The 14,034-nt window shown below is 39.4% G+C and overlaps 1 protein-coding gene across 9 annotated transcripts in view; it reads right to left on the reverse strand.

Moving 5' to 3' along the window:
- LIMCH1 (LIM and calponin homology domains 1) overlaps positions 1-14,034 on the reverse strand; it is a 345,245-nt gene that overhangs the window by 165,282 nt on the left and 165,929 nt on the right. The window lies entirely within an intron of this gene.

Raw genomic sequence — 14,034 nt, forward strand, 5'->3', positions numbered from 1 at the left:
TATGACTATGAAAAAAAGAAGACTTAGGCTGAAATATGTATTTCCTGCTATTATATATTTTTTCCTCACAGTTCCTAATTGGAGGTCTGTTCCTCAGGGGAAAAAAAGTAAGGAACTGATGTAATGTCACAAACTTCTGCTAAATGCTGTTCAATGAAAGATAAGGGAGAACAAGTAGTTTCTTTCTTTAAAGAATGGTATTTTTTTTTTCAGGGACAGGAAGGGGGGAAAAACAGAAAAAAAAAAAAGTTTTACAGCACTGCTATATATAACCTTCCACCTCTGCAGAAGCATAAAATAATTAAGGAAACAAGCTTGAAAAATAGTTTGTGGTGGATAAAGAGGATACTAGACTTCAGTTAGCACGTCTAGGCATTCACAACACATGCGAATAAGAATCTCAGTCCTTGGCTGGCTTACCCACCGTTATGGGCTGAATTGTGTCCCTCCCTAAATTCATATGTTGAAGTCAAAACCCCCAGTAACTCAGAACTGTGACTGTATTTGGAGGTAGGGTCTTTAAAGAAGTGACTATGTTAAATGGGGTCATTTAGAGCAGGCCCTAATCTAATATGTTTGGTGTCCTTATAAGAAGAGGAGATTAGGATACAAACACACATGCAGAGGGAAGACCATGTGAAGATCCAGGGAGAAGGTGGCCTTCTGCAAGCCAAGGAGAGAGACCTCAGAAGACACCAACCCTGCCCACTCCTTGATTTCAGACTTCTAGCCTCCAGAATTGTAAGAAAATAAATTTCTGTCCTTTAAGGCACCCAATCTGTGATACTTTATGACAGCAAATTAACATGCTTACCTAGCACTAAGAGTGAAGAATCAAGGGGTATGAGAGAGGCTAGAGAGTATGAGACTGGTTGGATATTATATCTCAATAAATTGTCGACAATATGAAGATCTTTCTAAGTCACTCTCTCTCATGATTTTCATACCTAAGTGTAATTGCTAATGACTCCTCCTGTGTTCCCAAATTCCTTTCATCACCCTTCTCCCCCCACCCAAGTCTCTGCCAGTGAAAGTCAAACACTCCAAAGATCAGACTATAATTTGAGGGGAAAAAAGCTTCAAAGTTTGCGTTTATAGAAAAACAAATAATTCGTCTTCATATATACTTAAGCATAAGGATTTAACTTTAAAATCAGCCATTCATTAACCTAGTCCAATTTTTTATAACTTTTTCCATGAGTTCTAAACCAACATTTTCCAATTGTCTGCCAGACATCTGCACATGAATATCTCTTAAAGGTAGCCAACTCAGTACGTCCAAAAGAGAATTCATCTTTTCTCTTGGAACCCATTTCTCCTCCCTTGCTCCCATGATTCCTATTAATGGCATCACTATTCGCCAAGTTGCTCAAATCCAAAATGGAGATGTCATCTTCCTAAGATTATTTATCATATTTCATCAATTCCAAGTTGTACATTTTTTACCTCTAAAATAATGATGCATCTTTCCATTACTGGTATATTAACATTGTGTCATAATTGAATTGATGGCTTTTAAAAAATTAGTTATACTTTTTAAAAATGGTGTGTCTTATAATTGATGGCATATTACTTTCAGTGAAAAACACAGAACCATAAATCCTGTGTCCCCATCTCCACTCTCACTGCTTCTACTAAGGTTAAGTAGTAGACATTATCTCTCATTTGGATTACTTGTCTCCTAATTGACTTTTGTTGCTGGTCTTTTCCCATAATCTACTTTCCACATGGCCACCAGAGTTATCTGGAACACGAGATTCCTTTGTTTGCAGTGGCTCTTACTGCATGTAAAATGAGTCCAAACACCTCTAGATGGCATTTCTGGTCTCTACCTACTATTCTTGGTCCACTTTCCACTGTATTGATTTCTTTCAGGGATTCTGGGCTCCAGCTGCAGCCACATACAAATAATAGCCACTCCCAGACAAGACCCAGGTTCCTGTGGTTCAAAGCCTTGCTTATTCCATCCTCTGAGGCTAGACTGTCCTCCCCCAACCCCAATGGTCTTCACTGATTGTAAATGCATGTTCAGATCCCACGCCTTCCAAAGTTCTTACTCTCAAATAGAAATTTCTTCCTTGTTCTTCCTTGCATATTTCATTAACATTTCACAGTCCTCCTTTATTAGACCTTATTTGTACATTTTCCTCCTAGAAGGGGATCCCTTGAAAGCAGGAATTATGTCTTGAGTCATAGTGGATTTTCACTTGGAAGACAACAGAGAACATATCATCTCTTTTTAGTGTATAGGTGCAGAAGAAAACTGGGAAACAGACCTTAGATGTCATGCAAGGGAGGTGGTCCAAGGAAAATTGTATTACCGCTAAAGTACTGTAACTATAAAGGACACATTTTCAGGAGAATAAGAAATTCATGCCCTGCTTTCTCAGCGGATTAAGACAATCATTTCATTCACTGTGGAAGCACCTTTTAAATAGCTTCCAGTGATCCCTTCCTCCTGTACACAGGTCCTTGTGTAATCTCCTACCCCCCGAGTGTGGGCTAGACCTAGTGACTTGCTTTTGATTAACAGAATATGGCAGAGGTGAGGAAACGTCACTTCTGAGATTAGGTTATAAATGATTGTGATGTCCATCTTGTTTGTTCTCTCTCCCTCTCTCTCTCCTTCTGGTTCTTCTTGCTTGCTCACTCTCATGAAGCAAGCTGCCACACTGTGAGGTGTTCTATGTAAATAGGCCCATGTGGCAAAGAACTGAGGATGGTTTTGGCCAACATCCTGCAACAAACCAAATCTTGTTGACATCCACCTGAGTGAGCTTAGAACCCGATCCTTCCCTAGTCAAGTCTTAAAATGACACCAGCCAACACCTGATGGCAGCCTTGTGAGACATCCTGAAACTCTAACCAAACTAAGCCAAGCCCAGATTCTTGACCCACGGGAACTCTGGGATAGTAAATGTTTTAGGCCACTAAATTTGGGGGTAATTTGTTACACAGCAATGGATAACTAATACACTCACCAAATAAGAAAATCAGAAAACAGATAATAAACATAGGATGAGTAGAAAGGACAAAAAAAACTCTCATTGAGTCTTGCCAAGTACTCAAAAAAGATGGACAAGGGGACTAACTTATTGGTCTGATCCAAGCACTCAGTAGATAACCAAAAGCCAGCCTGTTCCAGTGGCCATCAGCATTCCCCTTTACCCTGGTCCAGCTCACTGTGGAGAATGGCTCTCACCACCTGACATACTTTTATTTTTGTATTCACTATGTGCCAAGTCTGTTGGCTTAGGTCATAAATTAACTGTAGTCCTGTTTCTTAAGAGTAATAATATGTAGTGGGAGATACACCTAGAACATTCCTTTAGCTCAGGAAAGGCCTTAAACGCCTTTCTGAGCTGTTTGGATTTTATTCTTATATGCAGTGGGCAGCTATGTAAGGTGATCTGATAAGGACCTGAGATAATCTGTACTTTTAGAAGGTACCTGTGGAAGCTGTTACACCTGGCAGCATACAAACCATACTCACTTGGGAGGCATTGAACAAAGTAACCACCACCACCCCCCTGGCAGGTTCATAGTCCACCATTCAACTAAATGCAGGATCAAATGTGCCAAAGACCATATGGGCTTTGCTGTTGTTTTTCCCTCCAGTTTGTGCTCTTTTATGTCTAAACCTACTAAAAGGCTAACCACCATCCCTGCTTGGGCTCGGTTTTGGCACTGAACTCGAGAGTAGCAAATTGAGCATTCCTTCTGTGTGTGGTGTGGAAACACAACTGAGGTTTCTCTCCCCGTGCCAGGGATGAGGATAAAGGAACATGTGTCATTAAATTTAATTTTGGCTGAGATTCTTCACAAGGTCTATTCATTTCCCTCAGTGAAATGTACCTTCTTTGCACAGAACATCTCTCAAACACCATTTCCATTTGGCCCCAAAGAAGAGCAAGACACCTCCAGAGGCCCCCCTCCCCCGATTGCACCATGCAACTGCAGAAGAGCAGAGTGTGGCAGGAAAACACACTGGGTGGGTGTGTTACAAGTCTCTCCTCCCCACCTGCCTATGAAGGAGAATTGTGTCTGCCTCTTCCTGAGCCTTGTTGTCCAGAATCAGAATCATGATTCTGGGGGGAATTGAGAGGAGCTAAGTCTAGCTGGATTGATTTGCACCTGAAAAGGCTGGGGGTTAGTAGCGGCAGAGAAAGGGGTAAGAAGCAAGAGAGACAAGAGCTAGTATAGTGTGAGTCTGAATGATTATAGGTAGTTGGGGCAGAGAGAGATTTGCAGGGGAGCTGGCAAGTGTGTGTGTGTGTGTGTGCGTGTGCCGTGTGTCAAGACAGAAAGACAGAGAGGTGAGAGAGAGGAGGGCATTTCAGGAAGTTTTACTGCATGTTACAAATGGAATAAGTCTATGACATTTTTTGGAAAGACTTCAGTAAAGATGTCTAATGTTCCCCTATTAGTATCCGTTGTTGAACTGGTGCTTCATTGACTGGAATGCTTGAGATGTGGCCACATGGAGATTGCTTTTATATGGGTGAAAGTAGAAATGTTACATTTGCAGTGCCTTTTAAAATAGGCCACTGCCTCAATCTGGTGAAATTAATAGATCTTAAATGAGAAGGATGAGAGGTTGTCTTCTAAAAACATATGAGATCTCCTTAGAGGTTGATGCCTCCGAACAAATGTTCGGGAGTGTTGAGGTTCAAAGATCTATTATAAGACCTGATGGAGATAGTGTAACACAGTACAAAAGGCACAGAGCATGGAGTTGGGCAAATCGGGGTGCAAATCTCCATACTGCCTCTCATTTTTTGGAAAGCTGGTAACTTACTTCTTTGCACACTTGTTTCCTGAGATTAGTAAAAATACAGCAATAACTACATCGTAGGGCAATTGTAAAGATTAAGGAGGATAATCAAGCACTGCACCTGATACTTAGGGAGGTATTAATATACGATGGTTGTCATTATGGTGCCTTACACCTCTGGCCTCCCTCTTTGCCTGCTCTGCCTCCCTCCTGGCCTAAAACAACCAGGAAGAGAAACAGAAGCCTGACCAGCTTTTTCTGGGGGAACCTATATGATAAACTGTTGAAGGGAAGGTAAATGCTCTAGAATGTCTAAATGAAGTTGTAAAATATAAACCTAAAATATAAGACATTGATAAGGATGAGCTGAGACAGACAAGAGCTAATCTCCAGTTAGGACTTGCAGGAAACCACTTCTTGGCAGGTAGACACCCAAAACACCTGGGACTCAAATTTACTGCGTTGTCATCTTCCTAAAATTATGAAGCTTGTGTAAAGGCTTTTCACTCACACTACTCAGTTTTCAACAGCTCCATATGTCTACCTTTGTCCAAAACAATATTTTTAATCTTCACATAATGTGGAAATCTCCACTGCCTTTTCATCCTTTCTCATTCTCTGACCTCCCTCAAACAATGAAACATCAACTGTTCTGGTATCAGTTTCATAAAATAAAACAGATACCTTTTGAAAGCTTTCTAAAGTCCACAGAGTTTATGGGAAGTTACATTTTTATCCATTTCAGAAAGCTCAGCTCTGAGCATATTTGAAATCTTATCTTTTGGTTAAGGAAAAATACATCTTTTTTCTAAAGAATAAGTTTTTGAGTGGGTTAGAGTAACTAAAATGGTAGGATAATTCTACCAGGTACATTCCTGCTATAGCCTACTGAACTTCAGTTAGTGCAAATTTCCAGCATGCATCAGGTGAAGTGAGCCCTTTCACAGAGCTTGGAAAGATATTTTGAAGGTATTGGCCAAAAGGAAGAAAAGAAAGAGATCAACTGAAAAAGTGAGTGTGAGTCTTTGCTTTTCCCTTTTTCTCACAAGAGGTAAAATAATTGTCATTTACATGTACTCCATTTTCAACTGGGAACACTTGTGAGTGATACAACCAAGGAGAAGGGTGGCCTGTGCTTTGGATTCATCTCAGCTTTTACTGTTTGTGTGATCTTCCCCTCTATGGACCCACATGTCCTCATCTGCAAAACAAGTATATCTAAGATGTCCTTCCTGCTGTAAAATTCTTTTTTTCTCAGATTGCTTTCATCCTCATGGATTCATATGCAAGATCAACCAAATATTTCATGACAGCCCTAGGAAGGTTCAGCACCCAAGGACAGAATCCCTAAATATCTATTTCCAATTATACTTCATATGTGAGTGCACACACACACACACACGCAGTGGCTGTTACAATTAAAATCCGGGTGAGAAAAGACTTAATCCTCAAATTCCTATTGTAAGCAAGGATTTCATACATTTGTGTCTCTTGCACAGAGTCTGATGTTTCTGGGATGAAATGGAATTTAGCAAGATCTCTAATGGCCATTAAATTGAGTTTCAGGACATGGCTTGATTATGCAATACTGTCAAACTGGCCAAATAAAGGGCAGCATTTTTAAAAGTCATTGGTATGCCAAGACCTAAATTTGAGGTCTTTCTCTCTGGCAAAATCTAACAGTATCACTGACACCTAAAAAAGAATGCAAGCATCTGCAGGCAGTCACCACACGGCTGCATATGTCAGCAATCGTTACAGAAGAAACACAGACCTGGATCCAGGGTCTTTGCATTCTTGCCAGGAAATGATTTTCAACTACTTTGTTTTAACACCTTCACCCCTGAATTCTTTGTAACCACAGCTCAACTCAGGGGCTAAAATACACCTATTCATGCCTTTGTAAATCTACACGTGTTTATAATTTGGGGTTGCTATGTGAAAACACACTTTTCTATTTATCTTCAAGTCAAGCAGCTGGGCCATCTTAATGGATTCTTCTCAACACCAGGCCATTAAGACACACAGGCATGGGTTCCAGGCATGGAAAACCCTCTGGCCATACTTCTTAGATCTCCATGGCCTCTGCTACTGAGGGCTGCTTGATCAATAGAGGGTCAGTGACCTGTCAACCCCCTGACAAAGTACAAATCAACCTAGAAGTCTGTAGATGCACTTGAGGAATGTCGTTGTTCTTTCCTGAGGGTCACAAATATGGATGGAAGAAATGTCATGTGAAGAATACACTCACACAAAAGGCTGCATCTCTACACATCTTCAAATCTACTGCTTAACATTAAAAGGATTACACACCATGGTCAAGTGGGGTTTATCCCAGGAATGCAAGGATTCTTCAATATACATAAATCAATCAATGTGATACACCATATTAACAAATTGAAGGAGAAAAACCATAAGATCATCTCAATAGATACAGAAATAGCTTTCAACAAAATTCAACACCCATTTATGATAAAAACCCTCCAGAAAGTAGGCACAGAGGGAACTTACCTCAGCATAATAAAGGCCATATATGACAAACCCACAGCCAACATCATTCTCAATGTTGAAAAACTGAAACCATTTCCTCTAAGATCAGGAACAAGACAAGGTTGTCCACTCTCACCATTACTATTCAACATAGTTTTGGAAGTTTTAGCCATGGCAATCAGAGAAGAAAAAGAAATAAAAGGAATACAGATTGGAAAAGAAGAAGTAAAACTGTCACTGTTTACAGATGACATGATACTATACATAGAGAATCCTAAAGATGCCACCAGAAAACTACTAGAGCTAATCAATGAATTTGGTAAAGTAGCAGGATACAAAATTAATGCACAGAAATCTCTTGCATTCCTATACACTAACGGTGAAAAATCTGAAGAGAAATTAAGGAACACTCCCATTTACCATTGCAACAAAAAGAATAAAATACCTAGGAATAAACCTACCTAAGGAGACAAAAGACCTGTATGCAGAAAACTATAAGAAACTAATGATAGAAATTAAAGATGTTACAAACAGATGGAGAGATATACCATGTTCTTGGATTGGAAGAATCAACATTGTGAAAATGACTATACTACCCAAAGCAGTCTACAGATTCAATGTAATCCCTATCAAATTACCAATGGCATTTTTCATAGAACTAGAACAGAAAATTTACCACAATTTGTATGGAAACAGAAAAGACCCCGAATAGCCAAAGCAATCTTGAGAAAGAAAAACGGAGCTGGAGGAAGCAGGCTCCCTGACTTCAGACTATACTACAAAGCTACAGTAATCAAGACAGTATGGTACTGGCACAAAAACAGAAATATAGATCAATGGTACAGGATAGAAAGCCCAGAGATAAACCCACACACATATGGTCACCTAATTTATGACAAAGGCAGCAAGAATATACAGTGGAGAAAAGACAGCCTCTTCAATAAATGGTGCTGGGAAAACTGGAAAGCTACATGTAAAAGAATGAAATTAGAACACTCCATAACACCATACACAAAAACTCAAAATGGATTAAAGACCTAAATGTGAGGCCAGACACTATAAAACTCTTAGAGGAAAACATAGGCAGAGCACCCTATGACATAAATCACAGCAAGATCCTTTTTGACCCACCTCCTAGAGAAATGGAAATATAAACAAAAATAAACAAATGGGACCTAATGAAACTTAAAAGCTTTTGCACAGCAAAGGAAAACATAAAAAAGACGAAAAGACAACCCTCAGAATGGGAGAAAATATTTGCAAATGAAGCAACTGACAAAGGATTAATCTCTAAAATTTACAAGCAGCTCATGCGCTCAATATCAAAAAAACAAACAACCCAATCCAAAAATGGGCAGAAGACCTAAATACACATTTCTTCAAAGAAGATATACAGACTGCCAACAAACACATGAAAGGATGCTCAACATCACTAATCATTAGAGAAATGCAAATCAAAACTACAATGAGGTATCACCTCACAGTGGTCAGAATGGCCATCATCAAAAAATCTACAAACAGTAAATGCTGGAGAGGGTGTGGAGAAAAGGGAACCCTCTTGCACTGTTGGTGGGAATGTAAATTGATACAGCCACTATGGAGAATAGTATGGAGGTTCCTTAAAAAACTTAAAATAGAACTACCATATGACCCAGCAATCCCACTACTGGGAATACACCCTGAGAAAACCATAATTCAAAAAGAGTCAGGTATCAGAATGTTCATTGCAGCACTATGTACATTAGCCAGGACATGGAAGCAACCTAAGTGTCCATCCACTGATAAATGGATAAAGAAGATGTGGCACATATATACAATGGAATATTACTCAGCCATAAAAAGAAACGAAATTGAGTTATTTGTAGTGAGGTGGATGGACCTAGAGTCTGTCATTCAGAGTGAAGTAAGTCAGAAAGAGAAAAACAAATACCATATGCTAACACATATATATGGATCTAAAAAAAGAAAAAATAGTTCTGATGAACCTAGGGGCAGGACAGGAATAAAGATGCAGACATACAGAATGGACTTGAGGACACAGGGAGAGGGAAGGGTAAGCTGGGATGAAGTGAGAGAGTGGCATGGACATATATACACTACCAAATGTAAAATAGATAGCTAGTGGGAAGCAGCAGCATAGCACAGGGAGATCAGCTCGGTGCTTTGTGACCACCTAGAGGGGTGGGATAGGGAGGGCGGGAGGGAGACACAAGAGGGAGGAGATATGGGGATATATGTATATGTATAGCTGATTCACTTTAAAAGTGAAGGAGTATCTTCATACTCCTTGTGAAGTCATATAAAGCATATAAAGTCATATAAAGCAGAAACTAACACACCATTGTAAAGCAATTATACTCCAATTAAGATGTTAAAAAAAATCTACTGCTTATTTGAGGTCCCCACTCCCCCCTCCAAAAAGATAAGAGAATTAATATTTTAATCCCTAATATTTTGTATGGTAAATTTTCAAGCCTACCAAAAAGTTGCAAGAATAGTACCATGACAACTGTATACCCCTTATCTAGATCCAAAATTTTGCCATATTTCCCTCCCTCCCTCTCCCCCTTCCTTTTCGTCCTTCTTTCCTCCCTCTCTCTATATGTATGTGTATATAGAATTATACGTTATATGCTCAAACTTCTTTTTGCTGAACATTTTGAGGATTAGTTGTACATGTTGTGACACTTCATGTCTAAAGACTCCGGCTTATGTACATCTAACATCAAGAATATTCCCCTATTACCACAACTATCTTAGACAAAATAGTTATCACGTAAAAGAAATTCAACACAGAGAAAACACTATTATCTAATATTCAATCCACACTCAAATTTCCCCAACCATCCCAATAATGTCTATTATAGTTATCCTTTCTCAATCAAGGATCACACATGGCATTTGGCTGTCATATCTCCTTAGCCACCTTTCATCTGCAACAGTTGTAGGGGATGGGGATGTGTCTTTAATGACACTGACAGAATTAGGGAATGCAAGCCAGATGTTTTATGGGAATGTCCGTCAATTTGGACTTGTCTGATTGTTTCCTCAGAATTGGATTAGGCTAATTATTTTGGCAGACACTCCATCAAGGTGATGCTGTGACTTCCTAGTACATCACTAGGACACCTGCTATCACTGCACCCATTATAGGCATTGGTAAGTGTGAGCATGGACTTTTACTATTTGTGTGATCTTAAAGCTACAATGCTTGAATGTGAATACTAAATCATTTACACACCTGAATTTCCAACTGTTAACAATAGTTATTCAAAAATCTTACTCCCCAAATCATATTTCAGTGCAGCTGTCTTTTATGTCTCTAATATAGTAACTCATTTTCTCATAAACCAGGAGATGCTAACTGCATTCTATAATAAAAGATCACATGGACCATAAACACTAAAGGCTTCACAAAGGAGGTGATTTTGCATTGGGTCTTGATACATAAATAGGATTTAGTCAAGAAAAGCAGAGAGAGAGTACCATATTCATAAGAAGTGTCATGAGTAAAGGCTTCATACATGACAGTGAATAACATTTGAGGACCTATGAGTTGACTGTAATAATCCAGGCAAGAGATGAGGAAGACCGGCTCTACGCCTTACCTAGTGGCCAAGGAAATGCAGACAAGTAGACAGAATGAAGAAAGTTGCCATATTCTCTGACAGCTCAACTAGGACAAGTGCATGTTTATGATGCCTTTACTGACATTGGTGGGCGGGAGTGGTCATTTAAGTCTAATTTGAATATGTTCAGTTCAAGGTGCTGGTAGGACATCCAGATGGAGCTGTCCAATACACAGAACAAGAGGCCTGGAGTTCAGGAGAAAAAACTTGGTGAGAAGTGATGACTTGGGTCAATCCTGTAAAGAGTTGAGGCCATGAAAACAGACAAGAACGTGAGCGTAGAAAGGAAGCAGACAATAGATTTGAAGAGCGAACTCTGGAAGAACATTAACAGGATGGGGGAAGGGCACAGAAGGGTGGCAGTTCTGTTTCTTGTTGGGGCCCCAACTAGTGCACTGGATTTTGGAAATGCTGATCTGAAGGTAATTGGAGGAGAGGAAAAAAGAATTTGACCAGATCTGTAGATTCAGGAATCATGAGTGAATGGGCAGCAATTAACTATACATAGATAAGTATTTTTTTGGTCTAAAGATAACTCCGTTGTGTGTTTTTTTTCAACATCACCAAGAAATTAACTCAATTCTGACACTATTTACCTGGAGACAGTGTCAGAGGGCTCAGGTCAAGGGCTCAGTCCCATTAAGACTGCCCCCACTTCAGATGTCAGTCTCAAGTCCAGATTGGTAGCTGTGCTTCTGACCAACTAGCTATAAATCAGAGGTTCCCAAGATCCCCTCCTTGGATTTGATTAATTTGCTAGAGTGGTTCACAGAACACAGAGAAACATTTACTTATGCTTATCAGTTTTTTATAAAGAATATTGTAAAGGATCCAGATGAACAGCCAGATGAAGAGGTATATAGGGCAGGGTATGTGGGAAGGGGCACAGAGCTTCCATGCTCTCTGGGTGTGCCACTCTCCTGGAATCTCCATGTGTTCACCAACCTGAAAACTCTCCAAACCATGTCCTTTTGGGTTTTTTATGCAGGCTTCATTACATAGGCATGATTGATTAAATCATTGACCATGGGCGATTGATTCAACTTCCAGCCCCTCTCCCTTCCCCAGAGGTCAGTGGGGTGGGACTGAACGTTCCAACTCTCTAATCACGAGGCTGGTACCCCTGGCAACCAGCTCCCATCCTTGGGGCTTTCCAAAAGTTGCCTCATTCAGGTGGGGCTGAAAGGAGCTTGTTATAAAGAACAAGATACTCCTTCACCTTTATAGAACTGGAGCTATTTCAGGAACTGATGACAAAAGACCAAATATTATAACAAAAGATGCTCCCATTGTTCTTATCACTTAGGAAATTCCAAGGGTTTTAGGTGCTCTCTGCCAGAAACAGACAAAGCCCAAATATATACTGCTTATTATAAATCACAATATCACAATAACAAACGAGTAAAGAAAATATAAGTGATATAGGAGGGGGTAAGTGAGGAACTATTAGCTGGAAAAGAGCAAGAAAAAGGAGGAACGATGGAAAGGACAAAATGGAAAGGAAATTCAAATGGAAAAGGAAAGAGAAGAAAGAAAAGTCAAGGATATACATGGGAGTAAAGCAACAGAAATCCACTGGTTTTCTTGAATCACATTGCCTGCCTGTCCCAAAGTAGAGGCAATAGGTAAAGAACAACACTTGATCTGCTGTAAGAATCCAACATAAAGTTAATGCACGTGTCTCAAACCCTTAATTTTGCTAAAATCATTTATGATTCACACTTTAAATTAATGTTTCAAAAACCCTTTTCTCCTTAACTTCTGGACTGAGAGCTGCTTGTCTCTGCTCATGTGGATTTCACTGGAGCCTTCCTGACTTCATGCTGCAGGTTTTGCTCCTATAACAATAAATCCCAGACCTCCAAGGTCTGGAGATGCCACAGGCTTGGGGCCAAAGAGCTATTTGTCAGCATCATTAAAGCTGTGGCCTTAACATTTGGAAGAGATGGTTTTAATAAAACGTTTTAAAATAACTAATATATGTACACATTCACAAATATAATATATAATATACATATATAGATTTTTAAATAAAATTATTCAAATCCATTCCTTCCAAATTTAACTATCTATCTATGTATTATTTACTTAGTTACATGATTCTGACAAACGAAATTAGAAAGACTTTTAATGACTAATCACCAGTGCACCACCAACCAGTATGGTAACTAAAATGCATCCGCAGAAATAGCAATTCTTACAATTTAAAAAAATCCATTTTATTCAACTCACTGAAACCATGTACCTAATTACGTCACCCCCACAGTTCTCAAACGTAATTTTTTTGTTCGTGGTGCATCAAATTTCAATTAGTCATCATGATATGACTACGAAACTGTTTAACAAATCATCAAAGGTCTAAGGATGAACCTGCTTAATAAATTCCTGACATTTTTCTAATTGTTTTCTGGAAGACCACATGCACAGAAGGCAGTCACGATGGAAAGAGTGCGTTGTTACTAGGCTAAATACGCCCTCAGCTTTCTGTGCACACGTGTGTCTGTACACGTGCTCGTGTGTGTGGAGGCTCGTGTGTGTGGAGGCTCGTGTGTGAGCTCATGTGCACGCACCTTGTTCCTTCTGGAACTAAGATTTGTTTGTCTTTTGATCTTCCACCTTTTTCTTCTTACTACCAAAAGGTAATGATAATTAAGCAATTAAAATTAGTGCCAAGAATTATGAAACATATCAAGGCATGAAAAAAAATCCTGCATCTGACTACATGTGAACATTTGAGTTTTACTGGGTTTGGATGGGTAGGTTCAGAAGACCCAGGGATTTGCTCAAACAATTCTCCAGACGACATTAGAATCACCTGTGTCCATTATGTCTTTAGAAAGTTGGTCTACAAATGTGGTACTTAAATGCAGGTAGATTTTTAAGATTGAAAACAGCAATTTATCATGAAAGTCCTGCTCGTTCAACATGAAATTTCTTTCTCTCTACCTCTTCTCCCCTTCATTCCAAAGGAATGCAGAGAAGAACTGAAATGAGAAAACCGTAATTACAATTGCCTTCCTCCCCTGGGGTCAGCCGAAATACCAGCCTCTCACCCCAAAACGAATTTACCTCTTTAAGAATGAATGTCATCCTTATCACTCATGGGAAAAATACAAACAAAGATTAAGATGCCATTTAGGC

This window comes from Balaenoptera musculus, chromosome 5 (assembly GCF_009873245.2).
Source record: "Balaenoptera musculus isolate JJ_BM4_2016_0621 chromosome 5, mBalMus1.pri.v3, whole genome shotgun sequence".
Taxonomy (NCBI): domain Eukaryota; kingdom Metazoa; phylum Chordata; class Mammalia; order Artiodactyla; family Balaenopteridae; genus Balaenoptera; species Balaenoptera musculus.